The sequence below is a fragment of the Gossypium raimondii genome, chromosome 5 (genome assembly GCF_025698545.1).
Source record: "Gossypium raimondii isolate GPD5lz chromosome 5, ASM2569854v1, whole genome shotgun sequence".
NCBI lineage: Eukaryota > Viridiplantae > Streptophyta > Magnoliopsida > Malvales > Malvaceae > Gossypium > Gossypium raimondii.
The window spans coordinates 6,263,939-6,281,951 of record NC_068569.1 but is presented as its reverse complement, the minus strand read 5'-3'; the positions used below and the strand labels follow the sequence as shown (position 1 = coordinate 6,281,951).

Here is an 18,013-nt window from a genome sequence, read left to right as displayed (position 1 = left end):
TAAATATCAAAGAAAGTAAAATAACATAGAAATTGGGAGGGCAAGATATAAGAAGTAGAAAGGAAATAAACTCTACTTCTAATTAAATTAGAGTTCTAAATTTCATCAAACTTATCTTGATCTTGATGGACATTTACTTAATAATAAAATATTCATAACATAATTGAGGTACTTATAATTTTTTTCCTTTAATTTTTTTAGATAATTATATTCGTTCTTCAATTTAGTATACCGTATTAGTTTTAATTTTTTATTTCAAATTTATTATAAAATTATTCAAAATTAAATCAAACAAATTTTAATGAACTCAAAAATATTTGTTTTTTACATGCTATATATACAATTTTCATGTCTTCTACTATTCTTAACGAGTATGTATAATTTTGGATTTTTTATATATTAAATTATCAAAACCAAAATGAATATTGTAAAAAATTAAATTACCAATTCGGGTTTTAAATATTAATGAGTACTGGTTTTAAATTTTAATGGGTTTGATCTTTAAAATTCTTAATTTTTAACAGGTATTTGGATTTAAAGTTTAAATTTAGGGTTGGGTATACAAATGAATCATGGGTTATGGTTTTAATTGGTTTATTCGGTTTAAAATGTCAAAATAAAAAATCAACCGAATAAATCAAATAAATCGAAAAATAAAAACCAATTACACCGAGAAAATTTTGATTTTTCGAATCGGTTAACTTCGGTTTAAAATTTTTTTACACACCCCCATGTATACTTGCTTAGTTTACATAGTAAAAAGGTTCACACTTTAGGTAATTGGTGAACTGATTGGGTGAACAAGTTTGCTCTTTGTAATTACATTTTTAGTATTATACTGGCAAACTATAGGTGTTATTTGGGCAATGCTTATCTTTGCCTAGGGCTCATTGCCATGATGCATTTTGTTTCGTGGGTCTTGACGAGATTACCCATGCTCTGCCAGGCTTGGTTGTCTATTTGTTCTCACATTTTAGTTTTTTTATTTAAACTGCTCTAAATAGACTATATTGTTGAATCAAATGTTGGACAATGGGATTATTGCCATCTCTGATACTGCAGAAACTTGATTACTTGGTGCATGGGCTTCCTTCTTTTGCCATAACTCAAAACCCTGAAAGAAAAAGTATCTTAACATATGAATTCTGACCATCTAGTTACATATATTATATTTGATTCGTCTTTACATTGATAAACATCGTTGTTTCCTTATTTTTGGGAAAAAGAAATTTCTTGTCTAGTGCCAATTGTAATGTGCTATTATTATACAAAGAGCATTGTGCTTGTATATTTTACTTTGTTGGATAAGATGGAAAGGAATTGAGCAATTTGACATCAAGGAACCTGATCAGAAGACCTCTTTCTCCTTTTCTGGATCAAGTTTAACTTGTTCACTTTGTCATATGTGATTACACCTATTTAATTACTTGTTGTTGGGTCAACCTTTTGGATAGCATTTTTAACAAGTTAGCATAGTATGAATCTTCTTATCGGCATATCATTATGATCTACAAGTTTTGAACTGTATTTTTCAGGTTCTTAAACAAAATGGTAACAAGACAATAAGATAGACCTTGATATGTCAAATATCAATAAAGTCTTAATATGTTCAACGTAGGTTGGTTTAGCCCAAGCTTCTTTGCTTGGTTACAGTACTTTTGAGTTACATTGAATAAATATACCATCTTAACCTCATTCCCAACAATTAACAGTTAGATTTTTAAGGAATGGATGATACAACGTTAAAGCCAGAAGTTAAAATTTTAAGGAGAAGCTATACTGATAGTTGATCAATCCAATCAGGAATCAATTTCATGGTGGTACTGTAACTTCTGCGGCAAGTTTTAGGCTCTGTTGAAGAAGGCTTGAAATAGATATAGAAAAAGAAGAAAAGGCATTCACCTCTTCCGCGACTTTCTCCATTTCCTTGACCTTCTTTTCCAGCATCAGGTAATTATGAGATTATTGGAAATTCTAACAATGGACTCATTTCCCTGATGATGCAAACATCGCCGCCACTGACTTCATCATAGCCATCATGAAAGAGATTGGAATGATAAGTACATCTGGTAAATCACTGATCCGATATATGATGTCATTGCTTGGAGCAATGCACTATTTAGGGTTCCACAACACATGCACTCAATCATTTTGTTGACTTGAAGAACTAGTCTTAGTATGACAGGAAGAAAATGGCATTGTCATGTCAAAGGAATGGGCTTTGGTACACTGAGAGTTGCAAAACATCATATTTATAGGCAGTGACGGATCTTAGGGATTAAATTTTGTGAGCTCTTGTAAAATATTCAAAAATAAAATTAAGGGTCTAATTATAATTTTTAATGAGAATAATGAAAATTTTAAAAAATTTTAAGAGAGTTTAATGAAATTTTTCAAAAAAAAAAATAATAGTAAGAATTTTTCAAAAATTTTACGGGGCCTAATTACAATTTTCTAAAAATTTGAGTGGCCTATTAGGCAAAAAGGTTGCATTTTTTACCAAAAAGATAGAGACAACCATGAATGGTAGGTGCGTCTATTAGGCAACATTTGCTGTATGTCCTTTTGTGCCAAGTATGCCAGATTTATTTCCAAATATTTTATTCTCACAAGAACACAATGTGCATCCTTACATGGAAAGAAATCATACGTACAATACATATATTATTACCAAAAAAACTCCATTTTTCTACTCTAAAGATAAGGACAACCATGGATGGTAAGATGCATCTATTAGGCAACTTTTATTGCATGCCTATATTTTATGCCACATATGGCATGTTTGTGATAGTGGTAGAATTGAATATTCTTAAGGTGGGTTTGGATGGGCGATTGGGTGCGGTGCGGTGCGGTGCGTTTAGCTTATTTTTTGTCTCACGCTACAATATCGCTACAGTATCTAATCTCACCACCACCGCTGTTTTTACACTAACCGCAAGTAAACGTACCGCCCATCCAAACTCACCCTTAGTATGGAATGTATGTATGCGTTTGGTGCCATATGATATGTCTATCTGGACCACTATAAACTTTGCCATATGACACGAAAATCATATATACAAACTATATTCAAAATATAGGCATTGCTATCACATTTAATTATATACTTTTTTACTAGACATAGTTAAAATATTTAAGCATGACATAAAAATATATGACAAATAGCTGGTATAAACCAACTTGAGTTATCGTGAACATTTCTATGTGCTAATTTCACTTCACATTATTTGAATTTTTTTTATTTGAGTTTATCTAGATTTGTTTAAGGGCTAAAAGTCATTAAAACTCGAAAGTTTACTTGAAATTTGAAATAGTTAAAAAAGAAGGATTAAAAATGGATTTAGACAAAAAAACCATTTAAAATATCGTCAAGCAAGCTCACCACATTTTCATGTCTATGATATATTATTTTTCATTTATTTTATATACTATATAATTTATATCCTATGAAAAACTAAAAAAAACACTAGAATTTAAATATTTAAAGATATATTAATTTTTTATATTTAAAATTTTAATAAAAGAAAAATATATAATAGTAATAAAAGATATATATAATTATTAAATATTAAATAAAAATAATTATATTTTAAAAATAATAATAATATGAGTTGATCTTTACCGGCCATATACAAATATGAGTATACTTGAATAAAATTTTAAATTCATATATTGAATCAAATTAGGCTTGAACAAATATCATATAGCTAAAAACAACCGATGCTAAAAAACTAATGGTGAGTTAAATGCAGAGATTTGAGTGTAATGTATTTTTCTTCTTTGAAAGAGAAGTTAGATCAGAGAAGGAGAATGGTTATGGCTATCTTGAGGCACCATTGTAGTGAAAGCAAGATTCAGTCTAATTCTCTAGTATGTTGTTGGTATACTTTAGTAAGAGAGGCGGAGTTTCATAAGAAAATAAGTTTGCTTGACTGACCTTATTGGATCAAGTATAATACTTAATCATAGCACTATTTCTTGTTTGCCTATGGTAGACCCCTTATTTGATTGATCTCTTATGCGCACGGAAATTATTGAAAGCTTGAAGAGTTATCATCATAAGGGTTGAAGTAGAGGCTGTTTGTCAAGATAGAGAACTCGTACTACTGTAGTACGGTTTTCGGTAAATAAGCGGCCACGTTAGCCTAAATTTCTTTTATAGAATCAGTCGTAACGTTTATCGACAATTAGCATCTCTAGATTAAGATCAACATGTCACTTTCCATAAATTATTCAATCCACGTGTACTTGTTTAATTTACATAATAAAAAAATTCACATGCTTTAAGTAATTAGTGAATTGATTGGTGATATAACCGGTTTATGTACTATCAAATTTACCATTTGTAATAACACTTTCATTACTATATTGGCGAATCATTTTGGACTATGAAATTATTAGAATGCTAGAAAGTAAACCTTCGTTTGAAACCGATACTCTTAAACATTTGGTGCACAAATTTTATAGTGTAATCCGTAATGTGGAAGAGTGAAATCCACCTTTTCTCCATCAATTTTTGTCTTTGTACATGCTCTTCAATTATATTTATAAACCTTTATACCTACAACACAGAATTGTAGACAAAAAGCTAAGGAAAAATAAATAAATCAATTACCATTTCAGATCAATGATTTTGATTCTTGAATTTGAATGATAATCCGTATTTGGTCAAATTCAAGAAATTACATTTAGCCTTTATCTTTACTTGGCCACAGAATTCCTCAAAGTCTCCATAGGTGATTTGAAAGCAAAATTGTCCATTTAAATAAGTATTTTTCCATTTTTTATTTTGCTGACAATTTGGACCTTTTACCCTTTGGTCGGCATTGTTCAAATTTTGTAGCAAAGGTGAAATATGAATGCTGTTCTTAGATTTGCTCGTTTTGGGTTCTCAGATGAGTTTAGTTTTGATAAAAATTTACTTTTTCACATATCTTGATGTGACTATGGAACATTACGTTGCTTGATTTGTTGGACTTTGAGTGAAATTAAGCTTCCATGTTAAATCCACATGGACTGCCTCAATCATGAACAAGTAGGAAAAGCTTAGCGTCTTGCTTAATGGCTGAAATCTGACGTGATAAAAACATCAATAAGCATAAAGAAAAATATTTATCAAACAAATTTAAAAAATCTACTTGCTTTTATTTTCCTTTCTCTTTTTTGCTTACCATAATTTTACCCTGTTTTACAAAATGAGAAATATTTGAATGTACTTTGCTAAATGGTTCTGTGTATTTGATGACTTCCTTTGTTAACATAATTTTCTCTCTCTCTTTTCTGACTAATTTATCTGAATTTCTTGCTAATTTACAGATAAATGTTTGTTTATTGTAGAATTTATTTTGCTGATAGAACGCATAGCTTCTTAGTTTGTATTTAATCGAGGACATGAAAAACTACAAGAGAATGGACAATTTCATAGTGACACTGTACTCACAGTTGATCAATCCAATCAGTAAGCAATTTCATGGTGGCATGGTAACCTATGTGGACATTTTCAGTCTTTATAGAGAGAGGAAGCGAACACAACTAGTAGGATTGCGAAGGAAATTTATCCCTCATCCATGTTTTTCTCCTCTTTTTCCTAGTCCTTTCCAGCATCAGGCAATCCTGAGACCATTGGAAACTGTAACGATGGACTCATCTCCCCAATGACATAAACATCACCTTCATCAGTTACACTCATTGCTCACCATGGTGTGATTGGACTGGTAAGTTTATCTGGTAAATCACTGATCCGATATGCGAGGCCATTGCTAGGAGCAAAGCATTGCAATTTCTTGGGATTGCATAATACCTACCCTCTATCATTTTGTTACTGACTTGAGGAACTAGTATCAGTACGATAGGAAGAAAATGGCCATTGTAATGCCAAAGTAGTGGAACTTTGATGATACAAGTGTAGCACAACATCATATATATAGGGCGTTTGAAACCAGCTATTCCTGTCTGTGTCTATCTTTAAAGTTAAAAAAGGCAATTGTTTTTGGCATTGAAACTTCGTCCTTGTAAAGGAGCTGATGATAAAAAGTCTTAATATCAAATATCTTCTCCAAGTATTTGTATCTGTCTTTTGTGCCAAGTATGGCATGTTTATTAGGCAAATTTTTCATGAATTATATCATGTGTCTATTAGGTAACTTTTGCTGTCTGTGAATCTGTCTTTTGTGCCAAATATGGCAGGGTTATAATGGTGAAGATAGCTATACCATATGGCACCAAAGTCTATTGTGCCAAGCATGGCATGTTTATAATGGTCCAGATAGATATACCATATGGCACTAAAGCACCATACTTGACTCTGTATAGAGCAGTCCTGTGCGCTAATATCGTTTTAGTTCGAACAACCAGGTGGGGACATTGTTTCCTGAACTTAATTTATGCAGCGTTGAGCATGCGTATTTCCTCACATAATTGGATTTTTTACATGATATGAACCGAATTCCTATTTCTGTTACTACCGATCTAAAAAAACAGGTTCTAAATGGAATGGGAAGAAATTACTCCTTGGTTTCGTAGTTAAATTGACATGATGAAATATCTTCTATAGGGTTTGGAATCCTGATATTAATATGCAATAAGGACAGTTTATCCCAATTTGACAATTCCATTTTATATTGGATCAATTGAAGAAAGCAAATAAAACTAGTAGTTTCTTTCTTTCAGGGCATTCATCGGACATAAGACAAGTTTTGTCTTTCCTTTTAACGGGTTTGAGCTTTCGAAGACATGATTAGTTTCCATTGTTTTGTACTATCAAAGAATTGATTAAATACATAGTTATAATACCATCATCATCAGGCAATTTAGTTGACTCTGAAACTGTTTAATTAATCAAAAAGAATAGAGTGGAAAGATAACTGAATCTAGGAAAATGGTAGTGAGTTAAAGGCAGAGATTTGACTGAAAGTGTTTTTCGTTTGGATCAGTGAAAGAATGGTTGTACCTATCTTAAATCACCATTGTAGTGAATGCAAGATTCAATCTAGTTATCCTATATATTGTTGGTGTCCTTGAGCTAGGTGGAGTTTCATAAGAAAGGTAAGCTAGCTTGACTGACCTTGTTGTCTTGCGTGCATGCAAATAGCATGGAATTTCTTGAAAGCCATAAGAACTATCAAAGATCATAAAGATTGAAGTAAAGGTTCTTTGTTGAGAAAGAAGAACTCATGTTTTTACTATGGTTTCCGGTAGATAAGCGGTCACATTTTTTATGGAGACATGAACCTAAATCTTAATTATAGAGGCGGACATAATTCTTATGGACAATTGGCGTCTTCGGGTTGGAGCTAACACGTCACTTTTTATGAGTTATTTTATCTACGTGTATTTGCTTGATTCACATTATTAAAAGGTTCATGTACTTTAGATGTTTGGTGGAATGACTCGGTTTACCAGGTTGCGTATAATAAGGTTTACTCTCTATAGTTACACTTTTATTTTTGGCTACTATAAGTGTTATTTATGTTGTGCATATCTTTGCTTAGTTAGGGGTGCGCATAATTTGGTTTTAACCGAATTAATTGACGAACCAAATTATTTCAATTAATTAGTCAACCGTTAAATTTAATTTGGTTGGGGATCGGTTAAGATTTTTTTAAAATTTTGATCAACGATTAATTAAATTGAAACTAGATAATTAATCGAATTAATCGATTAACCAAAATTATTAATAATAAAATATTATAGACCCAATATATTAGATAGGTCTGATATATTATATAAGCTCAAAATATAAAAATTAAAGAATGCGCTTAAAACGGATTGAACTTATACAAATTATTATAATGAGATTAAAATCATAATATATTTTATATTTTAAACTAAAAATAAAAAGAGCAAAAGAAAGAAGCCTTAAAGTCAAACTCAAAATTAGTGTTGCTATTGAGTTATTTTTGCTTTCTTATTTGAATTAAAAGCAAAGAAAAATAATATTGAAATGATATTTTTTCTTATTTCAAACTTATTTGAACAAAACAAAAAAATGTAAAAAATTCGGTTAATTCGGTTTACGGCTCAAATTAACCGAAATTATTTTGGTCAAAAAAAATTTCGGCTTAATTAACAGTTAAAATTTTTATGATTTCATTTAATTCGATTAATATCTATTCAATTTGAGTATTAATTGAATCCGACTGTTTAAACATCTCTACTCATTTTCACGATGCATAGTGTTGTGTGGGTCTCGACAAGCATACCTTGCTTTTGCAAATTTGTTGTCTATTTGTTTTTCTGTTTGTGTTTTTATTTATACTAGTGATTAACTGATTATAGTAAAAATTTGGCAGGTCGAGCTTGTAACAGCCCTGAATAGACTATAATATTGAATCAAATGTCGGATTATGGAATTATTAGAATGCATGAAATTAGAATCTTACTTTGTTTGAAACTAATATTTACATAAATTTTACATTGATACTGTAACAAAAGTTTCTTTATAGAGGTTTCACCTTGCTCAAAAATAATAAATCTGTTCCATAAAGCGGAAAAGTGAATACGTCATAATCAAATTGTGTCCTTTCAACATGCTCTATCCTAATAAATTTATAAACCTTATACCTACAGCATATGATTGTAAAAAAGGCTAGAAAAAAAAAATCGATTTCCGATTCAGATAGTGATCTTGATTCTTGAGTTGAACCTGTATGTCAACCCATATTTGTATTCATTCAAGAAGTCAAAGTTAGCCTTCATGTCTTTACTTAGCCACAGGATTCCTCAAAGTCTCCATAGGTTGGTTTGCAAGCTAAATTGTTTCCCTAAGGATATCCATCGAAAATAGCTAGGAGCTTGTTCAAAGTGCTTGCAAAATGCAGAAGCCATGGTTTTGTCATTTTTATTTTGCTGACAATTTGGACCTTTTACCCTTTTGAACTAACCTCAAGGTGGTGATGTCCAGCTGCTAATCTCTCTTTCTCTTTTCAAGTTTGGTGCATGATTTAATCAGCATTGTTCACATAGGGTAGCAAAGGTGAAAGATGAATGTAGTTCTTGATTTGCTCCTTTTGCGTCTTGAACAGTAAATACTAATTGTTCATAGCTGAGACCTCCTTATGTGTTAAGAAATTATAGAACTGTACATTGTTGGACCTTTTGGATTTTGACTAAAACTCAATGAACCTTCTACTTTGGATTCACTTGAAGAAATGAACCTTGATCTTAAAGTGACGTGAAATCTTGAGTGTTATTTATGAAGTCAATATTGAAAATCTAACTAGAAAGTCAAACATCGATAAACTTTCTAATTTTGAATATAAAATTGATATCTGAAATCTTATGTAAAAAAAGATGAATGGAACTTCAACTTCTTCGTAAGAACTTGCTGGGAAGAGTATTAAACAAGCTTGTTGGAAAGTATGCTTTACACATTGTCATAAGTTCTCCCTGCTGGTCTATATTTTCCTCTTTCTAGTCTAAGCATTGCTATGGCTTGCACAGTTGTTTATCGTCATTTAGATGTCGTACAACTTTTGAGAGGTGTACATTCGGATTGGGTTTGCAAATAAATACATTTTACCAGTCCAGCAATTATGTATCACACATAGGCCCTTTTAATTAATATTTTAGATGTTGTGGGAAATCGGATAAATATTTTTCTTTCATATTATGTAAGAATGAGTGTTTGATCGAATCGAGTGAAAAATTTCGAGTTAATCAAGTTGACGAGTCTTATTTTATTATTCTAACTTAATTTGAATTTTTTTCGAATTGAGTCAAGTGAAATGAAATTCGAGTTGAATCGAATCGAGTGAAATTATTTGAGTTAAATTAAAAATTAAACATGTCAAAATTAAAATCTTGTTATAATATAACTAATTCCATGTTAGAGTAAATAAATTTGAAACCACGTATATTTGAAAACTTTTTCAAAGCAAAATAATAATAAAAAATACAATACCTTAATATGATAAATTTGAATCATTAATTAACTTACGCAGGTCCTAAAATTTAGAAAATTTTAAAATTTTAACTTTCTTTATATATTCTTTAGAATTCTTTAAAAAAATTAAGAATATAAAATTTGAAAATTTTATAATTATTTTGATTATTTTGTATTTTTTATTGAGAGGGAGACCAATATGCTCATTTTAGAAATTGTAACGGATTAAGGTATTTACATCAATCTGTTTGTAATAGCCCGATTTTAGGCCTAGTCGGAACAGTGGTTTCGGGACCACAAATCCGACGAAAAAAAAATGTAATGGCTTGAATTTTCAGAGGTGTCGGAACGGTGATTCGAGATCACTAAATTCGACAAATGGATAGAAAATATTATTAATTTAGTAAGTATAAGTTAAATATGAAGTTAGGAAAATTTTTGAAATAGTGAATAGTGCACTAGAAATAAATATTAAAATAATTAGAATCGAAATGAGGTATCAAGACCTCGGGGATTTTAAACTGAGCCATAAATATTTTTATAAATATTTATGGAGTGTTAAAAAGTTAGTATTAAAGTTTCGTTAAGAAATTTTAAAGTTCCGATAATTAATTGAACAAAAAGGACTAAATTGTAACAAATGCAAAATTTTGGGAAATGATTAAATAGCTTAAATGATAAAAGGAAGAGGGCTTAAAAGGTAAATAGACCCAAGGCCTATTTGGGCTGGACGGCAGGGGCATGAAATCAGCAGAAAGTAAAGAGAATTAAGGGTAAAATTGGAATATTGCAAAATTTGCTTAATAAAGTTAGGACCAAAGTGGAATTATCTAGATTTCTCTTCATTTTTTCTGAATTCTCATCAGCTAAAACACCATGGAAGGGCTTCTTCAAGCTGGTTCTTCATATTTTTATTACAAGTAAGTTCAATTCTTGACTATTTCTTGAAATTTTTGTATTTTTATGACTTTTACAACTAGGCCCACTTGTTAAATTCATTAGTTTTTGATTTTATGAAAGAAGTTGAAAGTTGATATGAATATGTGCTGGAAGTATATGATGATTTATCATGAAATTAGAGCTTTAAATTGTTCATATGCTGATTTTATTGAAAGAATTGAATAGAAAGTGAATGTTTGGGACCTAATAGTAAAAGAGTTTGAAGATAGAGTTATATGTGGAAATTCTGAATTTCAATAGTTGTGTAACAACTTATAATGCCTAGTAAAGTAATAATTGAGAAAATTAGATTAATTGAGGGGTTAATTGAGAAAGGACCGAATTGTATAAACTGTGAAATTTGGGGCAAAATGGAAATCAACATTTTGCACTAAAGCAGTTTTAGACAGCAGCAGTAGTGTAACTTTGAAAAATCACCAAAAAATTGTAGAGATTGAATTAGAGGATGAATAAAATATGAAACTAAAGCTTATTGAGTCTAGTTTCTTATAAAAGAAATGATGTAAGCAATGGAATTGTAAATCATGAGATATAATAGATTTTGTGAGACAAGGTCAGAATGAATTCGGGTTCCCCTGTTCTGAGTTTGGAAAATCATTAAAAATTGTAAAAAAAATGATTATGAGTTATATTTTATATGGTTAGAATCCTTAATGAGTCTATTTTTAGAAGAAATAAGCTAAAACATCATCCGAATTCTGTACAATGAGATAATTAATTTTTAGTGAAGAGTGGTCGGAACTGTCAGACAGCGAAACAGGGGAAACTTTAAAGAATAAACTGTACTATTTGGCTGAACCAAAAATTATGAAAATTTTATGGTATGAAGATATGTGAGTCTAGTTTCAGGGAAAATTAACGGATCTTAATTTGGAGCTCTGTAGCTCCGGATAAAAATAATTTAGTGACTCTGACTCGGATAAACAGCTTTGAATATACATGTTAGTGAATATTGAAATTATGGTTAATGTTGTTTAAGTGTTATACACATTAAGGATGTGGAATGGAGAGGAGGAGGAGGAAAATTGAGAAATATATGAATGATTTGTGTATAATTGGTCATATGTTTGATTATAATTGATAGATGATGAAATAGAAATGATGCTTAAATTTGTGCATTATTGGACATGGTTTAAGCTCATGTGTGAAAATAAAGTTTCATAGCATGTGTGTATGGTATATTCGGTATATGATTTGGCATGAAATAATGTCATGAATGGTTTATCATGTGATTAGTTCCAAAAAGAGTTATGTTTCAATACACTAGCTTGCAACTATGGTTGAATGATATGTTTATATCTTGTGTAATGTGCATAGGAAACAAGTGTGGAAGATAATGAAATAGTAAGTTCATATGGCTGAAATTTAATGATTAAATGTTAATTTCATGAATTATACAATGTATGATGAAATGTATTTATTGTTGAAATGAGAATAAAATAAAAATGTGAAAATCGAATAAATGATCAAATTAAGTGGAAAGTGGAAAGTGATAAGTGATAGCTTCGGCTACACTTATCTGATCAAGTGACAAGTGAAAAGTGATAAGTGATAGCTTCGGCTATACTTATCTGATCAAGAGACAAAGTGATAAGTAATAGCTTTAGCTACACTTATCTGATCAAGAGACAAAGTGATAAGTGGCTACACTTATCTGATCAAGAAACAAAGTGATAAGTGGCTACACTTATCTGATCAAGAAACAAAGTGATAAGTGGCTACACTTATCTGATCAAGAGACAAAGTGATAAGTGGCTACACTTATCTGATCAAGAAACAAAGTGATAAGTGGTTACACTTATCTGATCAAGTGATAAAGTGATAAGTGGTAGCTTCACTACACTTATCGATCAAGTAACAAAGTGATAAGTGGTAGCCTAGCTACACTTATCGATCAAGGACAAGTGATAAGAGGTCATATGTCAAAGTGAAAGTGAAGTACTCAATTTTCCGTAACCGTTCCCTAATTTGATTAAGGATGGTAAGTGACAAATGGGCTCAAATGAATTAAAGTAAATGAATAAGTGGTAGTGTATTTATACCAGGATGATGTTGTTATTTAAGCTAAAGTGATATTTTCATTGCAAAATTAAGAATTTCATAAATGTGTTATTGAATGATATAATCGATAAGCGTTGAGTTAAATGGTAAATACGTATTAGTGTTAAACTTAGTGACATTGAATTGTACGTGAATTAAATGGAAATTGCTAGTGATATGATCTAAATTGTGAGCATGAGAAATTGCCAATTAAATGAAATGGAAATGAAGCATTGAATTGTATGAGTATGTACCGGGTCTCGTAGGCCCTAATTATTATGATTATAATATTTTGAGGATATATTGTGAAAAGTTATAGAAACATGTTAATTATTTTGAAAGTTTTTATTTAGATGAAATTTTATAACTCGGTTAAATACGTTTACAAGTGTATGTGTTTTGGTAATGCCTCGTACCTTATTCCGGTGTTGGATACGGGTAAGGGGTGTTACACTGTTATTCGAATTATTCGAGTTATTCGAATTGTAAAATTTAACTCGACTCGAACTCAAAACTCAAATTATTTATTCGAGTTGACTCGAATAACTTAATTCAATTAACTCAAAATTTCATTTTTTTTCTAATCGAATCAAATTTTACTTAATCCTAATGTTGCATTAAGTTAAAATCCGAATAAGTATTTTTCCTTCCATACATGATATAATTGAAAAAGAAATGAAGGAATATGATTATATACACTTAGCTCCTACATATGGTTCTTGTTAGATCTTGTAGGTAGATTTGGCATGTTTGTATAGGACTTGACAGTGACATACTGTCCAAAATGGATTCTTTAACTGTTGTTTTTCCCCTTGATATTTGAGGTTATCAAGGTATGATCTCCGATTATTGGAACTAAAAGTTCAGTCTACATAGATTTTAAGTTTAGAGTGTTCTTACATTTCTTTCAAATTTGAGGACACTGTAAAAGAAATTTAGACACACAAAACAACTAGCAGGAATTAGGGGTGAGCATTCGATCGAATCGAATTGAAAATTTTCGAGTTAATCGAGTTTTCGAATCTCGTTTTATCATCCTAACTTTATTTTAAGTTTTCTCGAATCGAGTCGAGTGAGATGGAATTCGAATCGAATATATTTGTTCGAGTTAAATTTTAAGAAAAAATTTTGGGTCCTTGTAACCATTATCACCCATCGTAATAAAATTTGACCACCTTAATCAAATTTTTTATTAACTTTCATCACCTTATAATTTATTTATTAATTTTTTATATACTGGTTAGCTTCTTTACTTGCTTAGTTGTTTCAATTATCTTCAGATTCTTGTCACGATCTATTTTGAAATTAAAATATATTAAATGTAAAAATATGACTTTTTAATAAAAGTTATTTTAAAAATAAAATGTGAAATTGATACCAATATAAAATTTTAACATGAATATTTTATGGCATAATTAATAATTCAATTTTAATATAAAGATTCAATATGACTAAACAATTCAATAATATAAATAATATAAAATGTGAAATTTAATTTAATAATATAAATAGTAGAAATAAATAAAATTATTACTATTTATGCTTAGTGGTTTTTTTTTGGATAATTTTGATTTTTTCTTTGAGAGTACAGGGTGAGAAGTAAAAGTTTAAGGGGAAAATAAAAAATTTGGGGGAATAAAAGTTTGAGAAAAAGTAAATAGGGGAGTAAAATTTTGGAAGGAAAATATTAAAAAAAAAATAGAGGTGGGAGGGTTTGGGGTAGATGGGAGGTGAGATGAGAAGAGAATAAAAGTTTTAGGGGAAAAGTGGGAGGGAGTAAAAATTTTGAGGGAAAATAAAAGGTTTTAAGGGTTTTTGGGAGTAAAATTTTGAGAAAAAGCAAATGGAAGAGTAAAATTTTGGTGGGAAATGGATTTTGGGTAGCTTGGGGGGTTGGGAGGGGAGGAGAGTAAAAGTTTTGGGGAAGTGGGAAGGAGTAAAAGTTTTGAGGGAAAAATAAAAAGGTTTGGGAGTTTAGGGTAAAAATGTAAAATATTATAGTTTGATATTCGAATTCGAAAACTCAACTCGATTCGAACTCGAAATTCGAAAAAAATTCGAGTTGATTCGAATAACTCGATTCGTTTAACTCGAAGTTCGAATTTTTTTTCGATTTTTTCGAGTCGAATCGAGTTTTGCTCACCCCTAGCAGATATAGCATAAATCAGTCATGCATCTGGCCTAACCATTTTTCCTGCACTGTAATTTATTTTTGTTTAGAGCAACAAGTCATGGTGGCAGTCTGGCAAAGTCGCATTTAGACCACTTTATCTTTGGTTGATGTCATGGTATCGAATTCTTCTCTAACCTTTTTTAATTCAGTTTATGATTATTGAAATGCGTTATAACAAGCATTAACTTCTCAATTAATAATAGATCAATATATTTAACTTTCAAAAATCAGTATACGTAATATTGTCCATATATTGTTATTTGCTATATTTTAATCAAACCGACCTTAGCTCAGTTGGTAGAGCGGAGGACTGTAGTGGTTTAACTCATAGGAATCCTTAGGTCGCTGGTTCGAATCCGGCAGGTCGGAAATTTTTAATTAATTTTTCCTTTAGACCTCCTCAATCCCATTCAAATTAATCCCTCTTAAAAGAATTTAAAGTAATGTAATTCCTATTAATTTTAAAATGTGAGATAAGAAAAATTATTATTATATGAATTAAAATTATGCAAAATTAACAGAAAATATTAATGTTGGGATTAGTTTTTTTACATGCTTAATTTCAGTATAGATAGATTAAATTATTTTTTTAGAGAGATAAATTTATTTAATATCAAATTTGAGAAAGATTATAAAAGTCTTTTTACTATTTTTTTATGGTATTATTTTTCAACTTGTAGCTAGTAGTATCAAACTTGAAAACATAGTACCTTTTAAAGAATAAAAACATGGTTGGCTAAAATGGCCATGGAGCAAGATATTGATTTGCAAGTACTTCAACAACCACCTGAGGAGCTATTACCTGACATGCAAAAGGATTGAACTTGCCGCATTTCGAACATTCATACAGTAATTTAATTGTTTCGGTTTCTGCTCTCTTACGAAAAAAATATAAATATAAAATTTATAAAATTAAAATATAATTAACTTTAATAAGAATTTTATGAAAATAAATGCTTAATCGAACCCGTAATTATATGATAACTTTCTTCTGACCTAACAAAATTTCAAATGGTACTCTCAAGAAAGAACTTCAAATGGTTGCATTCAGAAATGAAGGAAAAAAACCATGGGCTAGGGGGTTTAGGCTGGTTTTGGAACCTGGAGGCGCCCTTTTTTAGCTGATTAATACAAGACAAAGGCCGAAAGGCAACTCCAAGAGCCAAAGCCGCCAACTTTCTCAATACATATAGATATATAGATATGGTTTTAAATATGACTCTCTCTCTCTTTATCTCTCCCCTGCCTTTGGTATCCGGGTCTTTGTCTTTTCCAAGTATGGGTTTTCTCGGTTGAATTGTGCTCTGTTTTTTAGAGAAATATAAAATAGAGATATGGTATTGTTTTTCTTTTTTGTTGGCTACAATGAAAATTTTCTATTTTTTATTTTGGAGAAGTTTGAAAGATGAAACTCAAAGTGGATAAAAGGGGTTTTCTCGACATGTTATTGATAGAAAACTGAGAAATGATGAAATAACAATTTTTGTAGGTGAAGTCATTAGTGCATCTTGGAGACTTTCTTAGTTTTTACTCTTCTCTTCCATGTTAATTCTTGCTTGTGTGCCTTTTGAGATAGAGAAAACTAACTGGGTTATAAGAAGACCAAGCTTTTAATAACCGCCCTACTTTGGTTTGCTTTCAGTGCACTTCAGTTTATTTAATCTTTGTTGTAAAAGGCTCTTGGCTTTCCATTGTTCTGTCCTGTTAGAAGGATGGATAAGCGAAGGATGAGTATGATGCGTGTACCCAATATAAATATTGCTCTGTCTTGGTTCTTGTAGCTGACCCCATATGTGTCGGGATTAATGGTTTGGTTTGGTCTGATTGTGAAGGTACACCTTCAAACTTTCTTGTCATGTAAATTATTTTCTAAGAACACTTTTTTGATTTGTTCAAAGTATGGAGCCTCGAGTGAAGAGCAGGGAGCCCCTTAGCTAGTCTCTTCTCGTTGTTAATAAAGAAATGAATGATTTGGCTTTGTCCTTTGGTAGCAGGGTCATCTTGCTTGACTGCAATTATCTGAACATGTACGTATGTAAAGAAAGATATCATCAGTAAGGTTAAAAAATCTGACAAAAATTACTTGGATAAAGGAGTAAAGATGTCAACTTTGAGCCTTACCTCCCCTTGCATTGTTAAAGCTGTAATCCCTGATCGATTTACAAGCGCTATTGTCAAGGCCCCATCATCTCTTGGATCTGTTAAGCGCATCTCCAAATCTCTTGGCTTGAAATATTCCTCCAATTGCAGAACCCTTACGGCGACCTACAAGATTAAGCTTATAGGACCAAAGGGTGAGGTGACGGAGTTTGGGGCCCCCAACGATAAGTACATTCTAAAAGCAGCCGAGGAGGCAGGATTCGACTGCCGTATTCTTGCAGGGCTGGAGCATGCGGCACATGTGCGTGAAAGATGATTTCAGGTTCCGTGGATCTATCCGATGGTACTTTCCTTGACGATAAACAAATGGAGAAGGGTTATATGCTGCCTTGTGTTTCATACCCGACCTCAGATTGTGAGATTCAAACCCACAAGGAAAGTGAACTTTATGGTGTGAAGTGAGTAGGGTCCTCAAGTTTCCTTACGTACATCTTGCCTTGTAAAACATACTGTCCTTAAAGATATATGAAGACATACAAATTGCTCCCACATATATATATACATATGGGTTCTTATTTTCCTCACAGAAATCAGGCAAAGAGCTTTTGTACGTACCATGAAGATATGAAACGTTTCTGTAGGACTTTTTTTGGGTCAGATGCTTGTATAGGACTTGACACGTACTTCTGGTGTCAATTGTATATTAACTCTCCAAAATGGGTGCCTCAATTAAATGTTTTCTTACAATTATATAGAATTAGGGTTAACATATCAAGAAGTACCTAATTTATAATTAAACGGGATAATTTCCAAATACATTTTTTTCAATGGCAAAAATTGTTAGACTTGAATTTGGG

General features: G+C 31.0%; 1 non-coding gene and 1 pseudogene across 1 annotated transcript; both read left to right on the top strand.

Moving 5' to 3' along the window:
* The first annotated feature begins 15,335 nt into the window (after positions 1–15,335).
* On the top strand, positions 15,336–15,425 carry TRNAY-GUA (transfer RNA tyrosine (anticodon GUA)). The gene is given in 2 exon segments: positions 15,336–15,372; positions 15,390–15,425. It is a non-coding gene; the product is annotated as a tRNA-Tyr (tRNA).
* A 1,675-nt stretch (positions 15,426–17,100) lies between these two features.
* Positions 17,101–17,815, top strand: LOC105771185 (ferredoxin, root R-B2-like; annotated as a pseudogene).
* The last annotated feature ends 198 nt before the right edge of the window (positions 17,816–18,013 follow it).